Here is a 15,262-nt window from a genome sequence, read left to right as displayed (position 1 = left end):
GAGGAAGGGGTTTGCCTAAGCACGAGGTCTGACAAGGCAAACATGTATGAAAACGGGTTTGTCTAAGCACGAGGTCTGACAATGCAAACATGCATGAAAAGGGGTATGCCTAAGCATGAGGCCTGACAAGGCAAACATGGATGAGAAAAGGGTTTGCCTAAGCACGAGGTTTGACAAGACAAACATGCATGAGAAAGAGGTTTTCCTAAGTATGATGTCTGACAAGGCAAACATGCATGAAAAAGGGTTTTAACCGTGAGACTTGATTAACCCAAAGAGAGGGGTATGGTTTATAGATAGGTGTTTAACCATGAGGAGGTAATCAACCCAAATAGTGTATGGATATCCAAAAAGAAAATGTGTTTGGTCTAAAGGTAAGTGTATTATTGTTATTGATTGTTGAAGATTGTTGAAGTGTTGTCTGTGGGGAAGAAGACTTGATAGTTATTTGACTTGAATCACGCTAAAGTCTATGAATGAAGGCAAATACTATGAATAATTGGGGCATACGCCACATACCCAAAGATACTCAGAACAAGGATAAGAATAATCCATCTTTTTCTTCTCCATTTCTTAAGGCTCGTAGCACGCAATTCGCATCATGACTGACAAGTGTTGAAGATGAATCTTTTTGTCGTGCTTAATGTCCAGCGTCTCTAGCCTTAAGTATGCAGTCTTGAATTTAAGCTTGACTTAAAGAATCAGGTGCAAGTGCCAATGTAAAGGACTAATCATATCAAGTGATCACGAGGATTATGATCTCTTGACTGGATAGGGGAAACAGATAAAATGTGAAGTGATTAATTGATCAAAATTGACTTTGATCAATCAATCAGGACATGAATCAAGATATCAAGCACATGGATTTTAATTAAAAGACGAAAATCATGAAGAAGTTACAATGCTAACACATATTAATTTCTAAAATCAAAACTAAAATTCTAATAAAAAATCTAATATTGCATGTGTACTAGGTTCTAAAGATCTCTAATTTGAAAATTATCCTAAAACTAATCAAACTTAAATTCTAATGAAAACCTAAATGTATTACTATTTTTATTTAATTTTCAAAGTATTTTTCATGATGAAATGTATTAAAAGTGTATTGACTACAAATGTAAAAAAAAAAACAAATGTATTAAAACTTAAAAGGTACTAAAAATAACAAAATAAGAGATTAAAAAAAGGAGGAAAAAGAATAGAGTGTAACAAGCAGTTGGCTTGGATCTGACAGAAATCCCAAAGAGTGTTTGTGCCTTCTCTTAAGAGGGTTTGTGCATAATAGAACAATGGCGTGAATAGCATATCTCATGGGCCTAGGATCCCCTGAAGCCTAACGCGGACCACCAAATGCTGAGGGGTTGAGCACATCAGCATATAATTTCATTCTCCGTGTTAACGTCCATGAGTCTCCCTCATAAAACTCACATAAGTCAAAACCTTGTCGTACCAGAAATCTCCTCTGGCGACGGCGGAGGTTCAAACACCTTTAAACCTATGTAAAATTGTTCGTCCTTAATCCCTCTCCCACAATCTCAACTCCGTTTCTTCCAATTCCTAACCTAATTTCCAAATCAACGTAAAATGTCTATGAACCCTAACATTTCAACTCACAATTAAATACGGAATAAGCATGAAACAGAGCCCAAAACTTAGGGGTTTGGCTCCTTAGAGACGAAGCTACATCACGGCGGGCGTTTTTTGCACGAATCAAACAAAACAAGAAGAAGAGCTTACCTGTCAGAGCAGCTCTGGCGAATCTTCAAGGTTGTTATTGATAAGAAGACGATCCAAGAGGCTTTTATTTCCTCAGGTATGTTTTGTTTCACTTTTCTGCTTTTTGTTTGAACCTTCTTCTCTTCTTCTCCTCTTAGTGCGTAGAATATAGAGAGGTTGAAGAGAATGAGAGAATGAGAGAATGGATTATGAGTGTTGATGATGGATTGTGATTGGTAGAGAGAGAGAGCCTCAGAGAGAATTGAGAGTGAAAACATAGAGATTCAGAGGTGAAATTTGTGGAATGTGATTTTGTAGAGTGTGATCCCCCTGAATCTGAGAGTGATGAGGAATTATATACAGGATGATGATGCTAACCGATTACGGCAATTGGTCAGTTCTGTTAATGGAGTTAGGGCACAGTTAATTCTAAGTTCAAAGAGGGGGAAATTTAGTTAGAACCTCTAACATTGTTAGCCACTATTAAGTTTTGTTAGAATTGTTAAGACTAATTCAATTAGTGTTAGTTAAATTGAAGTTGGTTGTGGTTAGTTCAATATTAAAAGAGTTAGATAAGCTGAATTCAGTTGTACAAAATTAGCCATGACAGTTAGTTAATGGGAAAGGGGAGTATATTAGTTTGATGTTAATGACTGAGTTAGCATGTTGTTTGGAATTAGGATTAGTTATGCTAGTTTTAGAAATGTTTGATGGATTTGGAAGCTACTGTTTTGTTTGTTGTATACTTGGTTATAGCAAGTGAATTGAATTTCTACATTATGTTAGAATTGGTGAAACAAGTTAGTGAAGAATTATTATGACAATTAGTGAAGTTGAGAAGGAGTTAGTTAAGATCGATGTTAAAATTGTTAGTGTATTAAGATGAATTTTTCATTGAATTGTTGTTGGTTTGAGTGTGTGTATGCAAGTGTATGTTTTGCAGGGCTAGTATAGAAAGGCTTGCAATGATGTTTTGATTAAGGCATGAAAACAAGACATGAACCAAGGGACATCAACATCGTTTTTCTTTGGAACACACCAAAAGTCATGAAAAAGCTTGAAGACCAAGATGAGATGGCTTGTGAAAGAAGTATGATATGATCTATGTTTAGGTAGTTAACTTTGGTCAACTGCTTGACCAAAAAGTCAATAGTTGACCAAAAGTCGACTGTAGGCCAAGAATGCGTAATTTTGTATGGGCTTGTGATCTTGCATTTGTAATGATAATTTGAATGATCATGTTATGAAATGGATAATGAAATTGGTCTTTTGAATGTGAAACATATGTCTTGTTTTTCAAGTTAGAAATTTCCTTCCAAAATCCAAACTTTGAACATTTGAAAATGAATGATCTTGACTTCTTGGATATGAACTTGATCTTGAATGAAGTTGAATTGCATTTGACCATTTGAATGAAATACCCTTAAAAATGATCTTCAAATTCAATTGTTCCATGATGTAGGCCAAATGATCCAAAAGTGTCATGGACCAATGTTAGGATCCAAGAGAGAGATTAGCCACTAGTTGTTATGCCCATAGCCAAAAGTCAAAGTTGCATAATGAACCAATCTTGCAAATCGTAATCTAATGCCTTGTTTATTAAATAAGATAACCTTTGAATCAAATGTTTGTTATTTGAAAAATGCAATTGTAAATAAATGACCTAAATGATTATGATTGGGGCATTTGAATATGCAGATGAAATGAGCCATGGCCCAGATGAAATGAAAAAAAAAGTAGGGCAAATTTTGGGATATGATGGCTTCCTATATTTAATCATATTGGACCTGAATGTATGAATGACGATAACTTTTCAGGCATTCAAGGTAGAAGAGGATTAAATACAAGAATATCCAAAAATTTATCCATTGAGAATAAATGTCATGTGAGGAAGGTAAGTGTATTATTGGGAATCCGTTTGTTGGGGATATGTCTGGAAGACAAACTTTTGTAGGTTTATCTGCTCGTGATTGACTGAAAAGTTATGTTGGGGAAATAGCTCGACACAGAAGAGCATTGGAAAGTGATTAACACAGACGAGTGTTGGAAGTCAATATAGACGAGTATTGAAAAGGGTAAGATTAACATGAATCAGTGTTGGATATCAATACTGAAGAGTGTTGAAAAAAGGATGTCAACACATATGAGTGTTGGAAATCAATACAAGCGAGCATCGAAAAGAGAATGTCAACACGGGCAAGTGTTGGTAATCAATACAGAAAAGTATTGAAAAGAGAGCCTGGACACATACGAGTGTTGGAAATTAATATGGATGAGTGTTGGAAATCAATATGGATGAGTATTGAAAAAGTGATATCAACATAGATGTGTGTTGGAAATCAATACGGACGAGTGTTGAAAAAGTGATATCAACACGGACGAGTGCTGAAAATCAATACAGACGAGTATTGAAAAAGTGATATCAACACGGACGATTGTAGGAAATCAATACAGACGAGTATTGAAAAAAATATGTTAACACGGACGAGTGCTGGAAATCAATACATATGAGTATTGAAAAGAGAATGTCAACATGGACGAGTGTTGGAAATCAATACAGACGAGTATTGAAAAGAGAGTCTAAACACGAACAAGTGTTGGAAATCAATACATATGAGTGTTGGAAATCAATATGGACGAGTATTAAAAAAGTGATATCAACACGGACGAGTGTTAGAAATCAATACGAACGAGTATAGAAAAAGTGATATCAACACGGACGAGTGTTGGAAATCAATATGGACGAGTATTGAAAAAGTGATATCAGCACTGACGAGTGTTGGAAATAAATATGAACAAGTATTGAAAGATTTAAGATCAACACAGATGAGTGTTGGAAATCCATACAAACGAGTATTGAAAAGAGGATTTCAACACAAACGAGTGTTAGAAATCAATACAGCAGAGTATTAAAAAGGCGATGTCAACACGGACGAGTGTTGGAAATTAATATAGACGAGTAGTGGAAATTAATATAGACGAGTATTGAAAAAGTGATGTCAACACGGACGAGTGTTGGAAATCAATACAGACGAGTATTAAAAAGGGAATGTCAACATAGACGAGTGTTGGAAATCAATACATACGAGTATTGAAAAGGGAATGTCAACACGGACGAGTGTTGGAAATAAATATGGACGAGTATTAAAAAGGGAACGTCAACACGAAAGAGTGTTGGAAATCAATACGGACGAGTATTGAAAGGGAATGTCAACATATATGAGTGATGGAAAACAATACAGCCGAGTATTGAAAAGGGAATGTCAACACGGACGAGTTTTGGAAATCAATACGAACGAGTATTGAAAAGAGAATGTCAACACGAACGAGTATTAGAAATTATTACAGACAAGTATTGAAAAGAGAATGTCAACACAAACGAGTGTTGGAAATCAATAAGGTCGAGGATTGAAAAGAGAATATCAACAAGGATGAGTGTTGGAAATAAATACGGCCGAGTATTGAAAAGAAAATGTCAACACGGACAAGTGTTGGAAATCAATACGGACGAGTATTGAGAAGAGAATGTCAACACAGATGAGTATTGGAAATCGATATGGACGAGTATTGAAAAAAGGTGAGATCAACACGGAAGAGTGTTGGAAATTAACACGGACGAGTATTGAAAAAGTGAGATCAACACGTACGTGTGTTGGAAATCAATACTGAAGAGTATTGAAAAAAGGAGATCAACATGGAGGAATGTTGGAAATCAATACAGATAAGTATTAAAAAGAGCGTCTCAACATGCACGAGTGTTGGAAATAAATACAGACGAGTATTGAAAAAAGGATGTTAACACTGACGAGTGTCTGGATTATACTTTGTATGCATGCTTGAATTTGTATGGCGTAGTGCTCCATCTTTATGGATATGATATGCATTTGAGGATGTAATGCTTTATGCGATAATGGCTACTATATGCAGAATTCCAATTGTTGGGCTTTGTGGTATGCTAAGCAAGGTTGGGCTTTGAGAGGTGTTAAGAAACTTAGGCTTTTGAGAGGTGCCAAGCGTAGTTGATATTTAAGAAACACCAAGCAAGGTTGGGCTTTATGGGGTGCCAAGTATGATTGGGCTTTGAAGGTGCCAATAAAGATTGGGCTTTGGCTTTTCTGGTTTATTTTACAAGGCTTCATGCTATGCTAGATAAATGATATGCATGAGTGAAGCGACATGATTAATGCATGATGATGATTCATATAATGGTTTTAAAGGTTCAACAAGTTACCCAGGGGTGGGTCATGTATGGTTGAAGTTGGGAAGTGTCTTGCTTGAATGCAAGACTTCTTGTTAAAAAGTTATGGAATGCGTTTAGCATGATTTCCCGACACTCATCTTGAACTTAGCCTTTTCTTATACACGGTGGAACTTGCTTGTGCAGCTTTGAAGGCATGGAGAAGAAATTCCCCTCTATAGTCACTCTTGCCCAGTCTGTTGCGTATCTGCATGGATTGCCCAAATCATAAGTTATGAAGCAACCTTGTCATAGATGTTCTGGATTTGACTTGCCTCTAGTGTTTTGAAAATGTATGCCCCTGATTAACCATCTCTTAGAGCGGTTGACTTCTTGTGATCTTGAGGTGGCCTGCCTCACTACGAGCCTTGAAGTAATTTTGCCCCTGGCTGGATGATCTTTAAGGGAATACCCCTGGCTAATAGACCTTGGAGATATTTTTCGAATCCCGACGTGATTTCCACATATTGATTGAATCTTGAAGCAGCTCTCCCTTTTGCTCAATGGAGTTTTAAGGCATTTTTCCCCTCCGTATGATCATTTAAGGTGACTTGCTCATGCTTAACGGAGTCCTCATGCATTTTTTCCCTTAGTGTGGTCTTTCTTCTCATTCTGGAAATTTCCTTGATGTAAAGTGCTTATTCATGAATAAAATTGTTCATTTTGAAGATGATAATTATAATGTTATGCTTATATCAATTTCGAAATCCAAGTTTGTTCACTGGTTAGAATTCTATATTGATACCAACACACATGATAAGAAAATATTTAGGAGTCAGTTTTAACACAATCTTTCCGTAGTATGCTTTCTAAATAAACCCTACTTCAATTAGGTGTTTTGAGGGTTGTTATGTGGCCTGGTTCACAGTTTTAGAATTAAGGATTTAAGGCTTAAAATTTATTTTAACCCACCCATTCTCCTTTATGTTCTCCAGTCCTACGTTCAACTAGTTCAACACAAGCATTCATTTTTCGAAAGGGTTTTGAAGGTTAAGGAACCAACAGGGTTTTTGAAGTGGTAGTAACCCACCTTTTGTTCTTTTGTTTGTAGTCACACAAATTTGTTCTTGCTGGGGATTTTTCTCTTGATCCTTTCTTTTTAATTTTGTCTTTGCTTTCCCTAACTTTTGTTTGGACTGATTTTTCAAGTTTGCAGTCCACCGGGATGCCCTAATTTTTGTCTAAGTCACTTGTTTTCAAGTTTTTGACTTAACAGACTTTTCTTTGGCTTTTATTTTTTAGGTTTTTTGCATTTCTCATTTTGCTGGAACAAATCGTGTGACATTTGTTTGTTTGATTTGTTGAAAGGGTTGTGACTGCCTTGTTCCTTTTATCGGTGAGGGACAACCGTTATGGATTTTTGATTTTCAATCTATCGTGAGGGATAAGATGTGGTTGATCCTTAGATGTGACACCTCCTTTTTTTGAAATTTGAACGCACGGTCAAACTAACTAAAGACTACCCTGCCCTTAGTTAAGATTGAGGGTTTTTTCGTATAGAAAGAAACTCCTACTCCTAGGCTCAAAAGGGTTGAATAGGTATTATCTTCCTTATACCTCGGGGGTTTGGGAAGAAACAATGCCTTACAAAGTCAAGAAGGTTTTATTCAAAAGCATGCAACCAATAGTTTCGTGTATCATGATTTGTTATTCTCTTTTTTATTTTTGCTTAAACAAGAGTTTGATACTGATGAATAAAATATGAGTGAACACGAATGGACTGATTTGAAACATGCATATTCATTTCATTATTACTATCATTCGAAAACAAACCAGTTTTACAAGTGAATAGTACTTAACAAACAAAAAAGATTACAAATGAAAATGATTGAACAATCTAATGATTGCCGACCTTTTTATCCACCTACATGTTGGAATCATCATGCTTATAGAAGTTAATGTGATAGTCCCCCCCCCCCCCCAAGGGGGTTCTCCTTTAGATCCTTCCAACTGATGCAACCTCTTCGGATCTATCGTTGCTTCCACTTGCACCAGTTATATCATTACAGTTGTGCCCGCATGCGAGGGCATAATACTGTTCAAGATGTTCAATGAAAGATTTTCATAACCAGGCTCATCTGAGTTTTCAATTGGTTGACCTCTTCCCTCAATAATTCTTGGCCTCCCTGAAGTTCGTCCATAGCCCTTTGAGACATGGTTCTAGTTCTAAGCGTGTATCGGGTAATCAGCTAGCTGGTTATAGACGAAAGGCGATATGAGGGTTTTTTTGTGGGAATATATGCATGCATAAAAATGAGGGATCAAAACCTCGTAGTTCGTGATATAAATTTCAAAGTGGATGCATTGCTTTTAACAAAAAAAATTAAGTTTGAAAGGCACAAAGGCCTAAAATGGTTTGAATGAGTTAGTTATTTGTTGGCTTTTGAAAGTTTAAGTCAAGTATAGTTAAGTTTATTTACAAATTTGATTTAAGAAAAGAAGTTTGAAAATGCAATGGCATAAGGCCAAAGTTTCTATCTTTTTGCAAAGTGGTCAAAGTTTAGAACAAAATAAGTTCAATCAAAGAAGATTTTTGAAAAGGGAGGGGGAGATTTTGAAATTAAAGAAATGGGGAGAAGATGAAGGGACTAATCCTATACACAAAATTAAAAGTTAAGAGTTGAAAAGATCTGACCAATGGGTAGCAATCCAATAGACAAGAATGTCAATAGAAACCCAAAATTCCCTTGGACATTTAGAATCAAGCAACACACAAATGCACAATTATATTATCTTGAAGAGTCAGGCATCAAATAAAGATAGCCACATCCAAGCTTTAGCCACTCCATGATCTCCTTCAAATTAGCCCATGAATTCCATAAGTCACTGGCTCAAAATAACAGCTTCACAATGATCATGTGGCAGATGAACTCAGAGGGATCTTGAATGATGTATCAGATGAAGTTTCAAATTGAAAGCACTTCGTTTTCATAGAAAGTTGGCATTGGCCAAGTCCTTTAGCATAGGAATGTTACCTAAGTTCTAAGTCCATTTGTCCAAGATCAAACCAACAATCCACACAAAAGTTTTTTAGGGTTTTTGTTGTTATTATGTACATTAATGGTCAAAGTCCACACAAACAAGCAAAGTATACACAAACAAGACATATCACACAATATGATCAAAATGGACAAAGTAAAAATTGCATTAACATAAACAATTAGAATGGTATAAATAATGGCAAATGAATAAAGACTAAAATTAAATGACATTAAAGTAAATGGCTTGAAATTAAAAGTTAGTTGTTAATGAGTTAGAAGTTAGTATTGTTTTGCTTTTTCTTTTCATTTTAAGACATTCTTTGGAGAACACTCAACCCACTTATCACAAGCATGGATCCTTGAGCCAAGACATCTTCCAAAGGAAGGAAAAAAGCCAAGTTTCCACACAATACCATGAAAGAGGGGAGACTTACAATCTCACTAACTAGAATGCTATGCCTTTTGTGTCACAAATTTAGCATTATGTTAAGAAATCATAATTGAACTTATGTAGAAGTCACAACTATTTGAGGTCGGGCAATAGAATTTTGGTGTTAATGCATGTTTTAGACATAGTATAATGGACTATGCTCATGAAACATACCACACACAAAAAGAATATGCAAAAGAGGTGGCCTAATATCATCCATACTTATGTTGATTTCTCAATCAACTAGCCTTAGGACTTTTAGATATCATAGGCCAAATGAGATGGATGCATAAATAAAGGGAATGAGATAAAGAGGGAGGGGAATGGATCAAAATTCAAATTGGTCAAAGGAAGACTTTTACGAAATTAATATCATTCATTCATTTTGGGAGATGGAATGTACATTCCATCAATCCCCTAAATCCAATGATATTAACTTGACAAAATCAAATCAACCTTGACCAAGGCCCAACAACAAGAGTCAAACTCAAACAAGTCATTGCAATTGGTCAACAAAATTATTTGGCATTTATTTAAATTAAAAATACTAAAATAAGACATTTAAATTAAATATGGTTTGTGTAGCACCTCAAATTTGCACCTCCCATTTTGTACATTCATTTCATATTATGTCATTAACATAACATAGTCCACTGCATAGCATTGCATTGTCCATTTGCCCAAGTGCAAGTCATCAGACAAGATTAGGTCAAGATGATCAGGAGAATCAGTCCATTAAGCAAGCAAGTGCATTTCTCAAGGAAGCAAAGCCCTAGGGTTGGTTTATCAAGTTCACATGACCTAGGGACCATTTTGGAGTGGTTTGGCCAAGGATTGGATGATCAAAGCTCAACAGTCAAGCTGAGTTTCATCTGAAACCCTAGAAAGTCAACTGTGGTCAACTGTGCCAGAAATCAAGGATTTGAAGGTGGGAGTTGGTTTGAAAGGCTTCATTCATGTCCATACAAGTCTCATTTGACATTTCAAAGATCAAGATTGAAGAATTTGAGGTCAGATCAAAAGTTTCCAAAAATAGCAGGTGACCTGTAATTGGAAACTGCCAAAGATGGAAAGTTCTTCTCCTCAAATTTACATCATCATACAAGCTTCAAATGGAATTTTGTCCAACATGAAAGTTGAAGATATTGCTCTCACCTTTCCAAAAAGTCCAAGAACACTCATTTCTCATTTGTGGATATCAAGTTATGATCAAATCATTTTCAAGAAAAGTTGAACTTCAATGAGGCATAACTTTTGATCCATTTGGCCAAATTGGGTGATTCTTTTTTGAGCAAGTCACATTTGACATGTACTATCATGATCCATCATTACATTTCATCAAAAATCATCACATAAAAAGTGCATTTTTCAAGTGATCAATTTAAATTTTGGTGGGAAAAAAGGCCATTTTGAAAAATACACATGATTTTCACTTCAAACCACTTCCAATAGCTTCTAAACAGAAATTTGGATTTGCCTCAAATGCATTTTTACTGTTCCATTGGTTCTATTTGGAAAAGGGCATTTTGGCCAAGTTACATGAAATTGCATTTTTACTAATTCACTTGATTTGGCTAAACTTGATTAACAAAATGATTAAGCCATGGTATAAATAACTAATCCTAACAGAAAATCACATTAGCATTCATTTTTCTCAGATCCAAAACTAAAATTCATCCAAATTCTCTCAAATCTTCAAAGGCTTTTCTTCAACTTTTTCCCTCGAATCTTGATTCCTCTTGCAGGTTCTCCATTCCAATCATCAATTTATGCACAATTGAGCATCTGTTGAAGAAGAAATCGTGGCAAATCGTGAAGAATCACCACTGTTGGAACCTTGCACCTTTCATGGCATTTTGAGATTTCTTCGAGTTTAAGCATAACTGAGTTGAAGCATTGATTTCATTCATCTTCCCTTGCATCAATCAGCATCTGTTTTGCACTTTGGAGCCTTGAAGCAAGCTAATCAAGAACTGCATCATCACTAAGGTCAGAACTCGATCGATTCAATTCTTGCAATTGTTATGTGGTTATTATAGAGCTTAGCATGTAGAGTGTTCTGAACTTTAGATCTAAGATTTTCATGAAGTATTAAGGAAATTATGAGGATCTGAAGTTTGATTGTGAAAACTTTCTTGGATCGATTTGTTTAGCATGATGAGAATTAAGGAAAATTAGGTTTGGATTGTTGTTGAGCATTGAGAGACGAGTCGAACGGTATGCCGTTTGTGAATTTCTATGAAAAAGTGTTCATCGTCTGGAAGAATGTTGAAGAACATGATGAGTTTGTCAAGAAATCCATTCCAGATTCGCGTTGGATCCTTGCCTCGTTACTTTGCATGAGTTTGGGCGTTTATGAGCCATGAAGCCAGTAGGAATATGACACGTCACTTAATGAAACGCAGTGTTTCATTAAGTTGGCGCTTCTTTTGAATAGTGCTGGGGTCCGATTCCCCGTTCCAACCAAATCCAATGGCCTTGTATTATTTCTTCACGTGATGCTTCCATGTTACATGCCTGGCCTTCATTCTTTTTTTTTATTTTCTTTCATCTTAAAAAATTGATAACTCAAAAAATACTCCACCAAATTTCATGATTCTTTTTTTGATGTGTTCCTCATGTTGTGTACTTTTTTTATGGACATTTTTAATAAATTTGTGCACGTGTGGATTTCTGTTTTGCCTAGGGTTTGTTCATGTGTATCCAATTTGTACCTTCCATGCCATTTTGCTTGTGAAATAATGATGATTAATTGGATGAGTCTGAAATTATTTGTGCTTATTCTAGACACCTTTAGGAGCATTTTGATATGTGGTTTGTGATTTTTGAGTTTCTGGATTGTGAGATATGATTTTTTGAATAGAGGTGTGACAATTTGTGTCACACCATTCTTGTCCAATTTGATGATTTTTGTTACCATGCCATATGAACTCAAAATAATCTGGATTTTTGCATGTTGATACTTATGAAAGTTGAGATTGCTTGTGAATTTTCCTGGAAATTTTGAGTGCATTTCCTATTTGATTGAGATTTTCTCCCCTGTTTGACCAATTGTTGACTTCTTGTGATACATGATTTTATTTGATTTGAGAAATTCTTGTTGTTAATTGGATGGACTTGAAATTTGGCATGTGTATTATAGACATCTTGAAGTTTGCCATGGCTTTGGTCTCATTCATTTATCATGCTTGGTCTCTGTTTTATGATTGCTTGAATTTGATGCATGTTTTGATGCCTTATATGAGCTTGTTTGCGTATGCTTTGACTTGTTGAATTTCATTAACCTGCTTCCCTTGCTCCAAATGAGTTGAAATTTGGTGTGTAGGCCATGTTATGAATTCTGTTTGATCATGAATTCTTTGGGGATTTATTGAAATGTTTGCGAGTTGATTTGAGTTGAATCTTTATGTTTGGTTCTTTGAGGTTCTAAATTGCATGTTTTGTACTCTTTGCTTCATGAAATGATATTGATGAATGATATGAATGTGGAACCACTTGGGTTTGATTCTTATTTGATTGATCTTGATTTTTGATAAGCTTCATGTTCTGTTTTGGCTTATTGCTATCATTTTGACCCTAGTCTTGTACTAGTGGTTTGTGCTCTCACATTTGAGCTTTGTTTCAGGTTAAAAGCACAATTGCTTATGCTTGATGATGTGCACTCAATTGGAGTTGGCTTGTTGCTTGTTTAGGACTAACTTTGAGTTTATTTTGTAGGTTTTGAAACTTGAGTTTGTACCATGTGGCTTGCACCTTTGTGCATTGACTGTTGTTTGACTGTATAGTTAACTGTTGATCATTGTCTGTTTGCTTTTTGTTTGAGCTGAGTACTGATTATGCTGGATTGATTTTAGGTACCTTAGTTGCTATAGTTCCTTGAGAACTTGCTTGTGCTTTGCTTGCTAGCTTGAGCACTGAGGTATAATGATCTCTTCTCCATGTAGTCTGGAAGACCTGGCCTGTTACTTGGCCAGGCACCTGTCTGAAGTCCTCCTTAAGAGGCAATGTTTGTGCTTGTTTATTTTTGTCCCCAAGCAGGAAAAGACCTTTGTTAAGGCAATTGGCAGACACAAGAGATGTGAAATCCATCTCCTGCTCTTCTGTTGAGTCGTCCCTTGGCTCACATCACATGTTGATGCCTTGTGGACATTAACCCAAGATCCTTGTACAGTTGTACAGTTGAGTCAGTGTCATAAGTGTAGAAGGGTTCCCACTTTCTGGACCCACACTTCATTGTCTGAAGCTCTCCCAGGCTAGGGATAAGAGCTGTGAAGTCTCATCTTCACTCACCTTTCATCAGCTTCACCTTGACTCTCAATGTCAAGGTTAAGAGCTAATCTCACCCTGATACAGAGGCTTGTTTGTCGAGGTTGACATGACCCCTCGACTAAAGCCTAGCCTTGATGTTTGAGCCCCTTGTTGGTGTGTTTATTTCATGTTGTATGTGTTTGTGTGGTGTGATTGTATCCCCTAGGTTTGCTAGACTCCGCGTAGTCTCGTTTGCATGTCAATTAAGGTAGCACGGTTCCTTCGTATAGGACTTCCTTTCTTGCTTGAGCTTTCCTAAAACACAAACAAACATTATCCCCTCTTAAGGATACGTCAACTCCTTCTACTACAGGTGAGTAAGTCTCCAAAGGTCGAGCATCCGGTAGATTGCGTAGTGACGTTGCCCACTTAAAAAATACAAACCAACAGGAATAGTTTAGCCGAACTACGGCAACTCTGATTCTCATGTCCAGATGAGATACGTAGGCACGAGATGCGATGTCTTGTCGAGTTTGACTAACGACTAACACTAACTTCTTTTCTCTCGCCCTCGTTGCGATTGAGACCTTCCCTTTCTCTTTCCCTAGTTGCAATCGAGACCCTTCTTCTTGTTGTGTGCTTGGAGTCCGGTATAAGTCCATCAAGTGGCATCTGGTTTCCAGTGTGGGTGTGTTTTGGTTCGGAATCTGATGTAAGTCCAGCGATTGGCATTCAGATTCCATGTTTGCCTGTGTCTGTTTTGTTTGTGTGTGTGAGCCGAGCTACGAATGCTCTGATTCTTCTTCGTCCAAGAAGATACGTATGCATAGGATGCGACATCCTAGCGAGCATGTTTTCCCCCAGTACGAACTACTTTGACTCTGATGTCTATGCTTGATAGACTAAGTAGGCCCAGGATGCGATATCCTGCCGAGTCAGTCTCGTCTGTTTTCTTGTGTCTCTTTCAGCCTGTGTAGATGTTTGTGAGCAGTGTTTTAGCAACCATTTTCCTTCCTATTGTGCGTGGATCCCGTCGAGTACGACGGATGCGTAGGGGTGCTAATACCTTCCCTTCGCATAACCGACTCCCGATCCCATTCTCTTTGGTCGCGAGACCATGTCTTTTCCAGGTTTACTTCGAGCGTTTCCTTTCCCTCCTTTGGGATAAATAACGCACGGTGACGGCTCTGTTGTTCTTGTTTCCCGCCGGTTTTTCGCGTAATGCGACAGCTTGTCAAATTCCTAAAACCTCATAGGTCAAACAAGGTCAAAGGACCTTGGAGAAAAAATTTCAGAATTTTTAAAGACTTAAAAGTATTTTTAAACAATTAAAAATAATCACACAAAAATTAAATCATGAAAAATATTAATAATGATCTAAAAAATAATTTTAATTCAGAATATGAAAGAGGAAATTATTTGAATTTTTTTGGTGAAACTCTCATTTTTTTGGATCAATATTAAAATTAATATGAATTAATGAAAATAAAAGGAATAAAACAAAAATATGAAAATATGAAAAAACGTGAGCCACTTGATCTCCCTCATTAATTGAGGTGGCAGATCAAGTAGACTACAACGCGCGTTCCATGATGGAACCTAGTCAGCATGCCACACGCGTGGTAATCAAAACCAATGCCTTAGATTAAA

At 36.5% G+C, this 15,262-nt stretch overlaps 1 long non-coding RNA gene across 1 annotated transcript; it reads left to right on the top strand.

Annotated features, from left to right (window-relative positions):
• The first annotated feature begins 1,182 nt into the window (after positions 1 to 1,182).
• LOC127116333 (uncharacterized) lies at positions 1,183 to 2,997 on the top strand. Its single transcript, XR_007801290.1, has 2 exons — positions 1,183 to 1,813; positions 2,660 to 2,997. It is a non-coding gene; the product is annotated as an uncharacterized LOC127116333 (long non-coding RNA).
• Positions 2,998 to 15,262: the final 12,265 nt, after the last annotated feature.

Source organism: Lathyrus oleraceus, chromosome 1 (assembly GCF_024323335.1).
Source record: "Lathyrus oleraceus cultivar Zhongwan6 chromosome 1, CAAS_Psat_ZW6_1.0, whole genome shotgun sequence".
NCBI lineage: Eukaryota > Viridiplantae > Streptophyta > Magnoliopsida > Fabales > Fabaceae > Lathyrus > Lathyrus oleraceus.
The sequence above is the reverse complement of the archived record's forward strand: the minus strand, read 5'-3'. Positions and strand labels throughout refer to the sequence as shown.